The sequence below is a fragment of the Ochotona curzoniae genome, unplaced genomic scaffold, assembly GCF_017591425.1.
Source record: "Ochotona curzoniae isolate NIBS_2020 unplaced genomic scaffold, NIBS_Ocur_1.0 scaffold_1852, whole genome shotgun sequence".
Lineage (NCBI taxonomy): Eukaryota > Metazoa > Chordata > Mammalia > Lagomorpha > Ochotonidae > Ochotona > Ochotona curzoniae.
The window spans coordinates 51,965,217-51,982,190 of NW_024467087.1; the positions used below are offsets into that span (position 1 = coordinate 51,965,217).

At 38.4% G+C, this 16,974-nt stretch overlaps 1 protein-coding gene across 4 annotated transcripts in view; it reads left to right on the top strand.

Annotated features, from left to right (window-relative positions):
• Nucleotides 1-16,974, top strand: part of HMGN5 (high mobility group nucleosome binding domain 5) — a 62,298-nt gene that overhangs the window by 15,337 nt on the left and 29,987 nt on the right. For 3 of the 4 annotated variants that reach the window (XM_040999451.1, XM_040999448.1, XM_040999449.1), the window contains exon 2: nucleotides 4,260-4,315. The exons of the other annotated variant lie outside the window; for it this stretch is intronic. The gene's annotated coding sequence lies outside the window, so the exon portion shown is untranslated. The remainder of the gene's footprint in view (nucleotides 1-4,259; nucleotides 4,316-16,974) is intronic. 4 annotated transcript variants of the gene reach the window in all.

Consider the following 16,974-nt stretch of genomic DNA (forward strand, 5'->3'; position numbering starts at 1 on the left):
TTGGTCACACTTTCAACAGACACAGTTAATACTGACTGGAATATACTCCTAATCATCTGGGACTCCAGTTAGCAGCAGGATAATTTCAGAGGCTCCATCTATAGTCTCTGGCCTAGGAATTGTAAGATCTTCCTGTTGTTGAGTTTTACCAGCCTAACATTGAGTCCCAAGACATAGTACCATGATTCCTTACTGTCTGCTCATATTGAGAGAGGAGTGACAAATGTAGTCCCTTGATTGTTCAGGCTGTCATTAAATTAGGTCATACCCGGGTCTCAGAATTAGCTGGGTCCTGTACAATCTCAGAGATGGTTGCCAGTCCCATGTGTGAAACTGGTGATAATACATGCCAAAACTAAGCCACCTCAATAGAGTGCAAGTTTCTGCCTGATGCTAAGGCAACCCTTGTCACAGTGTCTGTCTGCAGGCACTGGCCTGATAACAAGGACTGCTATAATCTACCCAGCATTGGCTTTTACTATGGCACTGAGAATAAAGACACAGACTTGTGGCTCCTGCCCAAGAATGTGGGAGACATGGTAAAGGCACTCTTGGCCAATCTAAGAGGGCACTGAGCTGGAGCACATCTGGTTTTCAAAATGCCCAAGACCTTTGAACTCTTGTGTACAAACCAGGCCCACATGAGGTCAGCAACAACACACACTGGAATGAGTCCATCCCACTTTTTTTTTCCCCATAATGTTTTAAATCTTACGTTATAGTAAAAAGGCTTAATACTTCACCACATAAGAAGTATAAAAAATAAATTTGAAAAGTTTAATGGAAATATAGACAATGGCTATTTCCTGATGAACTTTTTTTCCCCAGAAGTCCCTCACTAGTTGAAATACTAAAGGATGTGTTTCAAATAAAATAACAAAATATAGATAGAGGTTGATAGATGCAACGAAGAGTCAGAAGCTGTGGAAGTGAACTTTGTCAGTTTATTATAAATAATGAAATGTCTTAGGGGTTTAAAGTATTTATAGAATTAAAATGCATGAGAAAATTTCAAAATTACATATGTCATTGAATATCCACATGAAATAAGTTGCAGACACAGATTTTTCCACGGTTTCTACCAAACTCTTAAACAACAAATAATACTTTTTAAAAATCTGTTCTTCCTGATGATATAAAGTCAGTAACGTTTCCCAGTAATTTCCAGGTCAGCTCAGTGTTCTTTTCTCCGCTTGATGAGCACATTACAAGACAAAAAAAAAAAAATCTGCAGACCATTCTGACTCTTGGAAAAGAGAATAGAAATTGTATCAAACCAAATTTAGCCATATATAAAAGTATATTTTATTATCAAGTTAGGTATTATAACTGTTAAGCAGAATACTGCATCAATTACAAGTACCAGAGGAGGACTCCAAGGACTTGTATCCATTACATTACGGTGTAAGAGCTACCAGAATGCAGTCAGATACCAGATGGAACAACACCATCTAATGTGGAGGACAGATCGGCCTCCATAGGGCTCTTTGGCCCCCCTTAGGGGCTAGCAGGTCCCTCCTGCCACCCAGTATAGGGCAATTCACTAAGAATACTTATTTTGTGTCTTGGAGAACAGACTCTAACTACCCTCTTAGTCCAAAACACCTGAAAGCTGCAGGCATGTCCAAGAGCCATTGATGCATACACTTAGCAGAGTGTACGCAAAGCTACTGTGTTTGAAGCAGGGAAAGATAATCTTGAACAAGATAATGAGCCTAGTACAGACTGTATGTTCTTTAACTCTTGGTAAGGAAAAACTCTACTTCCAAGGTCCATTATTACTGGCTGAGCATGAGTCGACAGACTCCGTGTGAGAGAATGTTTTCCTTCTAGGTGGGACGTCAGGGTAGGTTCACCTTTTGAGAAGTGATCAGTGTAATTGGTCTCATTAACTGAAGGAAAGAGAAAATGTGTAATCTCAATAGATGTAGAAAACTGATTTGATACATTCAACACCCATTCATGATTAAAAAATAATAGTTTGAGTGCAAATAAAAGAAATTTCCTTAATCTGATAAAATATATTAAAAACTTAAAACAACCACTGCATAGTTAGTGGTGAAGTATTTTTTTCTGAATATGAAACATAAGGACAAGCTTTTATGTCTTCTGCTCAGTATTATCCCAAATATTCTTGAAAAAGCACAATGGCAAGAAAAACAAGTTGGGCCCCGCGGCATGGCCTAGCAGCTAAAGTCCTCGCCTTGAACACCCCAGGATCCCATTTGGGCGCCAGTTCTAGGTTCTAATCCCGGGCAGCTCCACTTCCCATCCAGCTCCCTGCTTGTGGCCTGGGAAAGCAGTCGAGGACAGCCCAAAGCCTTGGGACCCTGAGCCCATGTGGGAGACCCGGAAAGAAGTTCCTGGCTCCTGGCTCCGGATCAGTGCAGCACTGGCTGTTGCGGTCACTTGGGGAGTGAATCAGCAGATGGAAGCTCTTCCTCTCTGTGTCTCTCCTCCTCTCTGTGTATCTGACTTTGTAATAAAAATAAATAAATCTTTAAAAAAAAACAAAAAGAAAAACAAGTCAAAGCCATAATAATTGAAAAAGAAGATTAAATGGCATTAATTGTACATGCATAGAAAACAAAAGTGATGAATAATTTCAGTAAAGCAACTCTTTGCAAGATAAGCAAATACAATTAGAATTCCAATCAATTTGGAAAATTAAAGCTTTTCAAAAATTTGTAAATATTCTAGGAAAAGCAGAATTACTGAAGAGGAACAACAGAACTGGAAGACTAACACTATGCAATTTCAAAACTTCTAGGCAATCCAGCAAAAATCTAGATGACCTAGGGCTTGAGGGCGACTTTTTATATACAGGGCCACGAGTATAAGCCACGAAAGAATTGTTCAATAAGCTAAACATCACTAAAACTGAATTTTTCTACACTGCAAAAGATACTTTCAAGAAAATAAAAACAGAAATCACTGCTGGAATAAAATATTTGCAGAAGTCATATACAACTTAGAAAATACGTTTCAAGCATATGCAAAGAATTGATAAAATTCAACCATAAATGGGTGGGTATGGTGGCCACCAAGCACGCTAATCCTCCATCCTGTGGCAACAACATCCCCTATGGGCACTGGTTTGTGTCCCTACTCTTTCACTTCCCACCCAGATGCCTGCTTGTGGTCTGGGAAAGCAGAGGAGGACGGCCCAAAGCATTGGGATTCTGCATTCCCATGGGAAACCCGGAAGAAGTTCCTGGCTCCTGGCTCCTGCTTGGCCCAGCTCCAGCCATTGTGGCCGCTTGGGGAGTGAACCAGGGGATGGGAGGCCTTACCTCTTTATCTTTGCTTCTCTCTTTATAAATTTTGTAAAAATAAATAAATAAACTTTTAAAAATCCCTCAATTATGAAAAGATAAAAAAAACTAAAATAGGTTGAAGACTTCGAAGAACGTTTTTTTCATAATATAGATTTTCGTGAACCCTCTGAAGATCCCACACAGTTATGTATTTATTTTCACAAACGTACTTATGTTTTTGAAAAGCAGGGTGACAGAGAAAGAGATCTGCTATCCACTGGTTTATTTCTCAGTGGTTGCAGTGACTGGGTCACTGCCAGATCAAAGCCAGGAGCCAGGAACTTCACCAAGATTTCCATGTGGGTGGCAAGGTGCCAAGTATTCGAACCATCTTCTGCTGCCCTTCAGGCACCTTAGCAAGGATCTGGATTGGAAACAGAGTAGCCAGGACTTGAACCAGCACTCTGACAGCTGTGCTGGTGACTCAACTGCTAGCTTGATTTACTGGCCAACATCAGTTTTGAAGACCCTGTCATATATGTAGAGCCATTCTCGGAATTCCATTGTTTGATTCAAATAAATAAATTGTATTCTCTCATCATCAGTCATATGTAACTTCTTTTTAGTCCTCTTTTTAAACAATATGCATTTATGTATGTATGTGAATGAAAGAGAGATTGATTTTTCATCTGCTGGTTCACTTCTCCAATGGCCATAATGGCCACGGCTGTGCCAGGATTACTCCAGAAGCCACGCACTTCACCCGGATCTCCCCTACGAGTGGAAGGGGCTCAAACACTCAGGTGATCCTCCACTGCGTTTCTGTTAGTGGAGAGCTGCGCTGAAAAGGGAGTAGAGCGCTGAAGCAGTGCTCTGACATGGGATGGCAGACAAGTAGAAAGCAAGTTACTTTGCTACAACACCAATCGCTTTTCCTAAGCTTCCTACTAATGGCTGTCTAGTTTAATACGCTCATTTCGTCACTATTTTGAATTTTTGTAGATGCCGCAAAGCTGCTGAGAAATAGGACAAGAATATCGTCTGTAGTACGTCTGTCTGTAAGTATTTCAAGTATGATCATATACTACATATACCGTAAGGAAGACAGGTGTTATAGTGAAAAGAATGTTTCTGAAGTGCAAGACTGGAAATAAATCCTTTGCAGTGCCCATTATGTACTGACCAATGTATAAAATGCATGTGCATCACTTAGAACAAAATCATTATAATTATCTATGGTTTACAGAGCATAAAGCTGAGGTACAGTATTTAGTAACTTGCTCAAGGCCAGGTAACTAGTCAAGAGGGTAGCATTGTTTCCAAGATGGTTCATTTAATTCTATATGTTTTTAGCCTCTGTGCTATACTGCCTCCCTGAGGACAAAGATCATATTTTATTTATTCCTGAATACTTCAGGTTTCCTAGTATAGTAGTTGCTCAAAAAATGTTTGCTGGATGAATGACTGGATAAATCAGTGCATTTCACCTGAGCCTTTGGAAAAGGCACTTTCAGGCATTCAGATTGTGTGCTCTAGGGAAAAACATCTTGAAACTGATTCCCATTTAATATTATTCTACACTTAGTCTGTGGAATTGTGTCTGAATACCATTAATGTCTTTCAAAATGAATCCTAAAATACTGGAAACAGAAGGAAACTGAAGAAACAATGAATTTCCATGAAAATTTAAGCAAAGGACTTGGGATGTGTGAGGTCTCTGAATAAATGGTTGTAATGAGTACAGATGTTTTTCATGATTTAATTCTTATTTTCATCTACTGGGACACTATTATTTTACTAGAGAACATTCATCTCAGACATGGGGTAATATTGGCATCGTTTCTGACTCAGAAGAAATTGTTGGAAATTTATTTCTAACTTGTTAATATCTCTCAGTTCACCATACTAAATCTCCAGGGATTCATAATTGCATAAAGAAAAACAACGCGAATGAATAATTTTAACACAAGATTAACACAAGAGCCAATGAAGGCGATAAAAGAAACATAAGCAAGATGCTATGGGAAGAGATTCATTAAAACAAGTGGAGTCTGGAAAGGTTAGATTCACTGAGAAAGACAACTGATCAACCACCATGTACTAGTCCCTGTGCTCATTATGAGAGAGACAGAAGTTTATTAAGACAAGATTGTAGAACGGACACTCAGCTAATGGCTAAGACACTGCCTGGGATGCGTCGATTTCATATTGGAGTGCTAGGGTTTGGATTCTGGCTCTGCTGTCAGTTCTGGCTTCTTGCTGAAGTGCAACCTGGGAGGCAACAGGTGATGATAGCTCAAGTACTGCATGGGTCCCTCCCCACCCCTCCAACATAGGTGACCCAGATGGAGTTTCTGGCTTTTGGCTTCCGTCAGGCCCAGCTCAGCAGAAATTTAGCAGTGAAACTGCAGATGGAATATCTCCCTCTGTCTCTGCCTTTTTTAAAATAAATAAATAAATAAATAAATAAATAAAACGCTTATTCATTTGTAATTTTTTTCTTAAATAATCCTTCTTGGGAATTGTCCCAGCAGAATTTATGAGAGTTTTTCCTCCAAAACTGGTTAGTGAAAACTTGCTCATGCACTTTAGTGAATAATTGTGTTATTTTGAGTGACACCGAGTTGTTCATATGGTATGAGGAATTTGTACTGTAGTCTTTGAACTGTGCATCCATGTACTTTTTTTGTTACTCCATTATATTGTTTGCTTTTATCAATTTCTAGAACTTACATATAAACTGGGAACATTAGTTCTTGTGTGTGACAACAATATTTTCAAGGTTTTCATTTGTCACAAAAAATATGATTTTTTGGTCATGGGGAGATTTTTTTTTTCCTTTCGAAGTGATTGCTATTATCCGTTTTTTTTGTTTTTATGTATTGGGGGCCGTGTGGTGACATATCAGGTTAATTTCTACCTGTGGCATCAGCATCCCAAATGGGTGGCTGTCCTAGTCCCAGCTGCCCCACTTCAAATCCAGCTCCCTATTAGTGGCCTGGGGAGGCAGGGGAGGATGGCTCAACTCTTTGGTACCCTGCACCTATGTGGGAGACTCAGAAGAAGATCCTAGCTCCTAGCTTTGAATCAGCTCAGTTCTGGTCATTGTGGTCATTTGGGGAGTGTATCAGTAAATAGAAGATTTCTCTGTAACTTGATACACACACACACACACACACACACACACACACACAGGCTTATGTATTTATTTGAAAGAGAGAGAGAGAGGGATCTTCCATCTGCTACTTTATTTCCCAAGTGGCAGCAACAGCAGGGCTGGCCCAGGCTAAAATCAGGAGCCAGAAACTCTGAGTCTCCTACATGTGGCTGGGATCTGAAGGCTTTCATTCTTCCCAGGTACATTAATAGAAAGCAGATGAGAAGCTGAGGAGTCAGACCTTGAACCCCACTCTGAGATGGGATGTGGGTTCCCAGGGGCACCTTAACCTGCTGCACTGCAATGCCAATCTCTGATCTGGATTTTTCACCGTGATTTAAATTGGCCTTTCTTGTTTCTTGATAATAATGAAATTGACCTTTCTTCTCCTTTTATCTTTTTGCAGCTTTTTTCTTTTTACATTCGGTGTTTTTTTTTTTTTTCTGGGTGTTGAGTGTACATTTTGACAGTCTGTTTATGCTTACTCTATCCTTTGAATTTTGCTGGACTATGCTACATATTTTAGACAGCGTGTCAATTTATCCCTCAATATCCTGAGTGTGTCTAATTAATAGGGAATTACTTTCCCACATAGCCACCATGTCTTTCATTATTATACCTACCAAAATTGTCGGGAATGCTTTGAAAGTACCTAGAATCCAGAGTAGATTAAATTTTTTGTAATTATAGTAAGATGGTTTTCATTTGATTTAAATATTTATGTATTCGAAAGACAGAATTACAGAGACACAGAGAGATGTTCGTTTCACTCCACGAATGGCAACAATGGTCGGCTGGGCCATAGAAGCCAGGAGTCTGAACTCCATCTGGTTCTCCCACATGGGTGCAGGGCCCAGGCACTTGAGTTGTATCTTCTACTGCTTTCCCAAGCACACTAACAGGGAGCTGGATCTGAAGCAGAACAGCCTTGACTCAAACCAGGCTCAAATGGGATGCGGTGTCTAAGGTGGTGCTGAATGCACTGTGCCGCAGTACTGGCCCTCAGAGATGAGTTTTGTCAGCTATAGTTTTCCTCTCCTAAATATAAGCACAAGGTCCATGCAGCACGTTGGTTATGGCTTCTAAGTTTGTTTCTTCTTAACCCCTTTACTTTTCGCCCTGTTACATATAAATTTACACAGAAGGCAGGAGAGGAGTGCAGAGCCACTTTGAGCCTCGATGTAGAACTTTCTCAAATTCTTTGAAGGGGAAAAAGAGGATCAGAGAAACAAATAATGTTTCCCTTTGTCTAGCAAATTCAATGTTATCAAGACACAGGATTCTTAAAAAAGAATTTGCTTCTGATAAATCTAAGCTTTATGACATTAATCCAGGATGTTTCAAATATTCCCTTGAGCATGGGTATTTTTTCTCATTTTACATACTTATTACATTTGAAATGTTTTCTAATGGGAGGACAGAATTTCAGTGATGTACCACAATTTGGGTATAGTACGTACCATGATCCTGAAACCATGTGGCTGGAGTGTAGTAAAGGGTGAAATGACTTGAGATAAGTTACAGAAAGAAAAGCAGATGCTAAGCTAGCTAGAACTGCTAGGCTTTCAAGATTCATTTCATCCTGCGAACCACAGGAGGTCAATGAAACGTTTTAATTTCACAGTTGTAATAACCTTCAACTCAGAACAATCCTTAACATTTCTATATGTGATTAACTGGTTTACATGAAAACAAATACGGAAATATAAACTGTTTACCTCTCACCCACCATATATCAGGCAAAACCAAGTGATTTTTAAATAAATAATAGTTTTGTGAAGCATGGAAACAGTGCCATTATATTTCTGTCCTTATCTCCACCACCACTTTATGTATACATAAAAGTGACCTGCTATTCTATATATTTTAATTCAGAGTTCAAAAGTTTGTATTTCAAAAAATGTAAACTGTGTTCATAGAAAGCGCAACTGATGAAATCGCATTTTCATATCTTGTTTCAGTGCCATTCATTTGCCATCTTACCAAAACATCCTGCTTTCTCGGTGATGAAAGATGAAATTTCATTGCCATTGGTTAGCTCATTTATAAGACCCTGTTTTCTCATACGTAGATCTTGAAAGTGCATATTATCAATCACTTAATATTCATCGAATGAGTTTAAAGGTACTTGCAATATGCAAATTGGATGTTAAAATAAAAACATATTCTCCTGAGTCACAGCAATAATGTGCCATTTTTGTGACAGCTGTATACATTTTCCATGCTTATTTCCATTTCTCAAAACCAACCTAGAAGACAAAAATATTTAAACATAGAGAACATTAGGAATGAAGTAGTCATAACAGTATTGCAAACCACGCTTTTGTAGTGTACCTCAACAAGTCAGTCTCTCTGAGCCTCAGCATTGTTCATTCACAAAACAGGAATAATATTACTTAATATGCAAGTTTGTTATGAAAATTGAGTGAGAGATTATATGAAGTATTTGGCATATAGTAAGTGCTTAATATTTATGACATTTTATTGTAATGCTTAAGAGATGTAAAAGACTTGATCAAACAGGAAGTTTGAGACATGTTAGGATTTTTCAGTTTATATATTACCAGCTAACTGATAATCTCTCATTGATAATTCATACTTTTCATCATTGATATTGTTGCTAATCTCTCATTGATAATGTTGGATCATTTCTTCTATTTTTAGTTTTATTTGCTTCTTTTTGAAAGTCAGAATTACAAAGAGATAGGGATAAAAAGAAAGAAAGAGAGAGATATCTTGTTCACTCCCCAGATAACCGCAATGGCCAGTACGAGGTCAGGCTAAAGCCAGTAGTATGGAGGTTCATCCAGGTTTCCCATGCAGGTTCGGGGACAAAGAAGTTGGGCCATCTTGCATTGCTTTTCCCATGCATTTTAGCAGGGAGACAGACTGGAAGTGGAGCAGCCAGGATATAAACCAGCACCCATATGGGACGCCAGTGTCATAGGCAGCTGCTTTACTTGCTGTGCCACAGTGTCAGCCCGCAGTGCCTCCACTTATAATTTTGTAAATTGGGCAATTAATATTGCTAGACAAAGTGAGTATGCCTATTTTTGCTTCATTTTTTATAATATATTCAGCTCATTTTCCATGTTACATTTATTTACATTCTTACTAGAAAAGTAATATAACCATCAGTGATTTTCATTTCCCAGGCAACATGACACTGATTGTAAAATAAATTTATGCTGACAATGATGAAACAATATTTCTACCACTTTGGAGCTTTTTTCTTTTTCTTTTTCTTTTTTAAATCTAGTCAGGACAGCTGTTAGGTTTCAGCGGACTAAACTGCTGCTTGGGGCTTAAATCTCACATCAGAGTGCTGGTTCAAGACTCAGCCGCTCCATTTCCTGTCCCAACTTTCTGCTAATGTGCACGGGAAAGCATTAGAAGTTGGGAAAAGTGTTTGGAGTCCTGCTACCCATGTGGGAGACCCAGATGGAGTTCCTGCCTCATGGCTTCAACAAGGCCCAATTACTGGCTGTTGAGGGCATACAGCAAATGAACCAATGGATGGAAGACCTTGCTCTCTCTTCTCTCTCTCTATTTCTTTTTATACATATCTATCTATATATCATCTCTGGCTTTTTCAAATATATGAAAAAATAAACATTTTTTTTAAATGTAGCACCTACTACACTTTACTCCTCAACCTAGTATGTAACAGAGATAGAAGACTATTGGGAGTATTTCTCAGGTGCCATTTGTACCAGTCTTCTTGATTCTGAAATGATGCCTTATACTGTCTTGCTCTCCTGGCTTTAGTAACACATCCTATGCTAAAAGTGACACAATCTACTGCCTCCTAAGGCATCACTCATTACTGATGGTTGCTGATAGTTCTTAGTGTTGGTGATACTCCTGGGCATTTTTACATTAAGGCCGCTGATGTCCACTGCCTTTACCTAGGAGAGATATCTTTATTGCAGATATTCATTGCTCATCTGAATTGTTGGAATTAATGCCCCTGATATTTCAAGGTAAAGCCCAAACAGGCAATGTGTCATAACAATTTCAGTGAAACAGCTCATTGTATTTTCACTTTTTCTTTTTTTGATTCAGCTCTAAGATGAAAATATGAGTCTCTTTGAATGAGTTGGATAGGTGACTAATCAGCTGGGTTCTATGTACTGATGCTGTAATTGGCATCATCCTCTCTAATGAGGTTGACCCATTGTCTTTGGACTCATGTCGAGTTTTTGTGATATTTTCTTCCCTGAGCAGGAATTGTTTTCTATGAGGACTTTTGGCCCCTCAAGTAATGAGGCTGTGAAAATTACTTTTGCACCAGTTCTCCAAGTGTACCCAGACATCTCAAAAGCCTAAATGAAACACCACTTGGATGCGTATTACAACTTTGTTTTCACTGTAAAAACTTTGTAGTATACTATTCTGTGTCTCCAATTGAATCCATTCTTGCAAAAATGGAACAATGACAACCCTTTATCTGGGTCCTCTAAACTTGATTCCCAGGCTTAGATTCTCAAATATCAAACAGCCATTTTGTAACACCTTCTCCTGTCACAACCAGGGTGAACAAAACTGGGCAGTAATACAGACTGAAAATCACTCTGAGATGAGATCTTCCATTTAGCTCCTGATACACCTTAACTTAGACAAGTAGAGCTCTGAATTTGTATTTTTTTGGATTTTCTTCTGGAACTTCCTGAGGCTTGTATTGAGGAGCCACATGTTGAAAAACCACTATCGATTAGTAAAGTCATATCGGTATAAGTAGGGCCGATGTCATGCATTGTAATTATAACCGTTTCAATCACATCTTCTGGCTGTAGTCATTACCTTCATTTCTGTTTCTCATGAAAACCACACATAGAGAGGACTTAAAACTTTTCCTAAGAAAAGACACAACAGCCCTATCCTAGTAAGTAACTGGCACTGGACTCACAGACACAGAAGTATTTCCAACAATTTACTATATTCTATTGATCTTGTACTTTACCTGAAAGTTCCCTTATATCAGAGAGAACATAAGATATTTGTCCTTTTGGGGTTGGCCTGTTTCACTGAGCATAATGGTCTCTAGTTGGGACCATTTGGTTGCAAATGATAGAATTTCATTCTTTCTAATGGCTGAGTGGTATCCCATAGAGTAGATGGACAACACATACATATACATATAGTCATTTAGAGGAAATGTATAAAAGACTATCATACTGAGATGTACAAATACAATCCAGTTATGCATCTCTATTATGTCAGGATACACTTAAATAGCAGAAAGATGGATTTATGACTGTTTTTGAAGGACCATACCATAATAAAATAGAGGAAATCAATAGGGAGAGGCAGTCTAGGGCAGGGAAATCCCAGAGACTTTGGAACTGCATCAGAAAATTAATTAACTAATTCATTAATTAACTAAATTTAAAACATTTCCAGCAATTTAACTATAATCAATAGATTATAGTTACATATTTGCACATTGACACAGACAGTGGTCTGAAATGCTAGCACCACTTGATAGAATGCAAATGTGATGCTGTTATGCATTTTGTATTAGACATAGAAGCCCAAAATTACAAAGGTATTTATCACTTATCTCAGCAAACCGTGGTGCTACACTTGTGCACTGTGGGGCATGGTAGTATGTCATCTGGAAAGTTCCTGTGATTTCTCATTGTATTTAGCCACATGAGAGTTTAACATTCCTTAATCTTTGCTTTCATCAGTAACCTGAAAGGCACCCCAAAAGATGCTGCTCTTTAAGTCTGAGTGCCATCAGTACGTATTTTGACAGTAGGATGTCGAAGTTAGGTATTATTTTCCATGTAGGACTAGTGCAACACACTGAATTGTAAGTGGGTTTACTTCCAGTTCAGCACATGTACTGTTGTTCCTCCAGTCTCATAGCCTTGGCCACTATGTACACCTGAGGTGCCACTGGTGGAGTTCTGTATCTGCTGGCCGTTAGGGCTGGGGGGCGCTACTCAGACCTATTTTGGGTGGAACCTACAGAATGCCATGTTAGAGCAGTCATTGAGCCAAAATTGAGTTTGCTCCCAGATTAATGCATATACACTCCCGTCTGACAACTTTTATCTCCTTAAACAAAATGGCATCTAATGCAGCTCTGATTGGGGTCTGGGTTGTGAAATCCACCCTGTTCCTGCACTGCCTATTTGGGGCCTGCTGCCCTTCCTCTGCTTCTGTTCGAATCAAACAAATCAGCAGGATGGATGGGCAATTCTTTCCCTGGATTGGCCTCCTTAACTCTTGGTTAACTCCCTTTCCCACCTGGCTTCTGGTGGAGCTCAGATTACCGCTTGCTGACTGCCGCTGGGTTATCTGGTCACTGCAACACCATACAGCTGTCTCCACTGCTTTCCCATGCCCATCAGTTTCCAGGTGCCCCTCTGCCTTTGGCCTGTCCTCTCCTATTTCTTGGAATGTGCCCTCTCTGCTTCACCCTAGCTAATGATGATTCTCCATCTGTTTAAACATATCCTTACCCTATTCCTTCATCTTGAGTTTCCAAACAGAAACTTTCAAACTCTGAGTTTCATGAGAGTTCATATAGGGATGGCTTTGGTTTTTATGTATTCATCATCTGGAATATCTTGCATAACAGCCCATGTATATAGTACACCTGGGATAATTTGCATAATAAGCTTTAATGACAGAAACATTTCTTATATAAAATATAGACAATTGTGATGAGAACCCTTTAATTTTAGGCATGTTAGGCAACAGATTTGGTTTCCAGGAGTCTTCACCCATGAGTTCTTCTATCTGGTTTTTACAAACAAGGAGTGTTTGTTCATTAAGTCTATGGCCTTGCCATTGAAGGATTGTTTCCCCACAGACTGCCGAACTTGGAATTATTTTGCAGTACGCAGAAGTTTTACAGTGATTTAATGCCTACAACTGCACTTAACAAATGAAACAGAAGAAACTCTAACTCTAAATTAGTTCTAGAAGGTTTTTCTAAAAATATTTTATTAGTCAGTCATTATTTAATGCTGTCACAAAATGATGATATCCTCAGGGAAAAGTTGAATATGCAAAAATTCAGATGTTTATATTTCTGTTACATAGATCAGTACAAAACTTGATAAAACTACTGACCTACTACTTCCACAATTACATAAGCCTTCAAATAAAATCTTGGTCACACTGGAAGAATATTTTTCCAAACTACGGGTCACAACCCTTTAAGTTACTAAATTCATTCAGCAGACCATCAACAGCATTTTTTTAAAAAACCAAAGTGTACTAGTATAGAACAAGAAGTATAAGCATATGTGTGAAAATTTTATCTCATAGATTTATGTGTTTGCATATATATGTTATAAACAGAGTCATAAAATATATACTATTTGTGAATTTTGCAAAAAGAGCCTTTTGCAAAAAGAGCCTTTGAAATCCACTATTAGAGTAGTCACCAATCCCAAAGGCATGGAAGGCCATGTTCTCTTAGCTCAACCTGCTCTGTATCTGTTTATTGAAGTTAAGGGTGCAAGGGTTTATGCAAGGCAACACAGGAGACAACTATTACAGATGCAATGTGTAGGTAGGGCTACATTTTCAAACAACTTAACCTTCGCAGTTAGTACTCTGGAAATTTCAAATAAATCTAATTTCCACAGGGACAATGTCTATTTCTTATTTGTAGGACACATAAACTGACATATGCATGTCTTTATTGCTAATATTCTCTCTGTAGTATAAATGGAAGCCATTTAGGGATCATCATACCCACTTATTTCCAGTAACATCTAATCTGAAAGTGATACTCAGTTCTCTCTGTGAAACAGACTGTTAGAGATAGTGAAGACCAAGGCAGGATGTGGTATTCTGGGAGTCCATGCCAGCAATAATTCTGAAACGGGCATTTGGGAAGTTGTTAATTAGGTAGGTAGGCTGGTGGGGCCAAGACTTTATGAGTCCTTGTCTGTCTCTGTGTATCTTCTTTGCATAAACTGCTCTTGAATAGCTCCACCACAGAATTAGTCCTTTTCTACAGATATTTTTAAATCAGCTATATTCAAGTCATTTGGAACTTTAAATAGCTGGCATCCATATTCTTCTAATGACCCGAAAAGTAAAATGTTGTTATTCATGTCTACCGATGTCTTTAAGGTACTTGATGTAACTCACTGCTTTTTCATTAGGTGTTAAGAGGCAATGAATTCCAAGTGTCTTCTAAAATATCCTAATAAATTGATAAAGAAAAATGATCTTAATCAGTCAAAGGAATTATACAAATATAATATAGTGATTTACTAGCTTTTTATTAGGCCATGCTGGGACTCTTGTACTGGAGGTCATGCTGGGACTCTTGTACTGGTCATAGTGTCTGTGATTATGATAATCCATGACCATAAAAATCTTCTTTGCAGATCTTTTCTCATTATCACAACTGATGAAGTGTATGTGTAGAAGGATTTAGTTATAATCCCATTAGACAATCATTTGTTAACATAATTCCTACAGTTACCAATCTCTGATAAACCCGTATCCTAGGTCAATAGTGGTCACCTCTGTGAGGATAGGGGTCATTTTTTACCAAGCAAGGAACATTTTTTCCATGTCTGAAACCTATTTGGATTACCAAAGCTGCGATGTTACTGCATCCTGTAGGTACAGGCCAAGGACATCGCACAAGACAGTTTGCACCTTCCCCCACAACCAGAGAACTATTTTGTCCCAAAACAACAATTGGACCAGTGTTGAAAAATTCTGTCCTGATTCTGTCATTTAACCCTTCCATTTTCTTGAGTCACTTAAACTTGCAGGAAGCTATTCCTTTCATACACGCCTCTGTCTCTGTAAAGCCTATACAACAGGCTTTTCCCTTATCTTTCTTCTCAACTTCTTATTCTGCTTGTCAGAACTTGAAGAGAACATAACTCAAAGATTAACTCAAAGGAAGATTAGAATTGTGTCTCTTTGTGTCTGACTTCTGGTGAACTAATGTATATAAGCAATGGGAATTTTGAAGTAGCCTCAATATGGCACTGGAAATAATATTTTGAGGCTTCCAAAGGCTAAACATTAGTCTCAATCAGTGTTATATATACAGAGTTGATTCAGCTCATCACAATGGCTGGTATAGGGGAAACATAATGGGTCCAATTTGAAACATGATTAGCTTGAGGTGACTGTGAGTCACTTAAACAGATATGTCAAGTGGATAATTAAATATATGCAGGGGTAGAAATGTGAATATCAGCAGCTTATGGATGGTGATTGAAACCACTAGAGTGGTTAGGAACAGCTAGGGAAAATATGGATTTAGAAGAGCAAGTAATCTCTACTGACCTCTTGGGAAATTGCAATGATTGATGTTAGATAAAAGAATCAATACAAAGCCAGTATTCTTTCTGCTATACCAAGCTCTCTTTAGGACAGAAAATGAGTTGTATTTAATCATTCAGTAAAATTTTATAGTAAATTTCTATTATACCCCAGGTGCTACTGTAAGCATGTGGGGCACATTGCTAAGAAGAAACTGACAAAGTCTCAAACCTTAGGAGACTTATAGCTTAATCATGTTCTTTATAATGGAACAAAGGAAACCTTTCAAAAGTTAACCTGATAGAGTAGAAGGTTATTGGTTACATTGAAACAGGAGCTTTAGAGGTCTTTATTGTGAAGGCTCTGGCTTCCTGAGACCCTTAGTCAATATGAGAAAGGAACCCCAAGGGCTGGTGTCAAGGTATACTGGGCTAATCCTTTACCTGTGTCACTGGCATTCCATATAGGCACCAGTTCAGGTCCAGGCTGCTCCACTTCTGATCAAGCTCCCGGTTTATGGCCTGGCAGGGCAGTGGAAGATGGCCCAAGTCCTTGGGACCCTGCACCCACATGGGAGACCCAGAAGAAGCGCCTGCCTTCAGATCAGTTCAACTCCAGCTGTTGTGGTCATTTAGGGAAGATGGAAGCAGCAGATGGAAGATCTCTCTATCTTTGCTCTCTGTAATTCTGTCTTTCAAATAAAAATAAAAACAAATTTTGGAGGATTTGTTTTTCTTTTTCTTTTACAAGAGAAATCCTAAATTCCATCTTATTTTCCACTTTCCTCCACTTCAGCTTCTTCAGTGCTACAAAGTGACTTCCATCTTTTCCACAAATTTCCTAACTGCTTTCAACAAGTGAAATAGGTAATTTATGAAGTAATCCAGAAATTAGGGAGGTATTGACTTTGCGTGAAAGGAAGGAGAAAAAAAATCACATAAAAAAGCGTGAAATAGATGTTACAAAGCCAGTAAAGATAACTGCACAATGACAGACAATATATGATTAAAATGAACTAACATAGTTATTTTTTTTTGAACTAACATAGTTATACAAGATTGCAGGAAGTGAGGAAAAATGGGTAGCTGTGGTTTGAAAATGCCAACATGTATTAGAAATAGAAGAATTAGAGGGAAGGAAGGTAAACTCACACAGTATTCTTTCTGATTATGTACACACTTTGCATATCTTGGACTCAGTTTTATTCCAATCAGGTAACAAATTGATGTGTGTCAGATGAGATAATAAAAGCATTGGCTGAATCTTCAGTACTAAAACTTACAACAGCTTGTTATATTG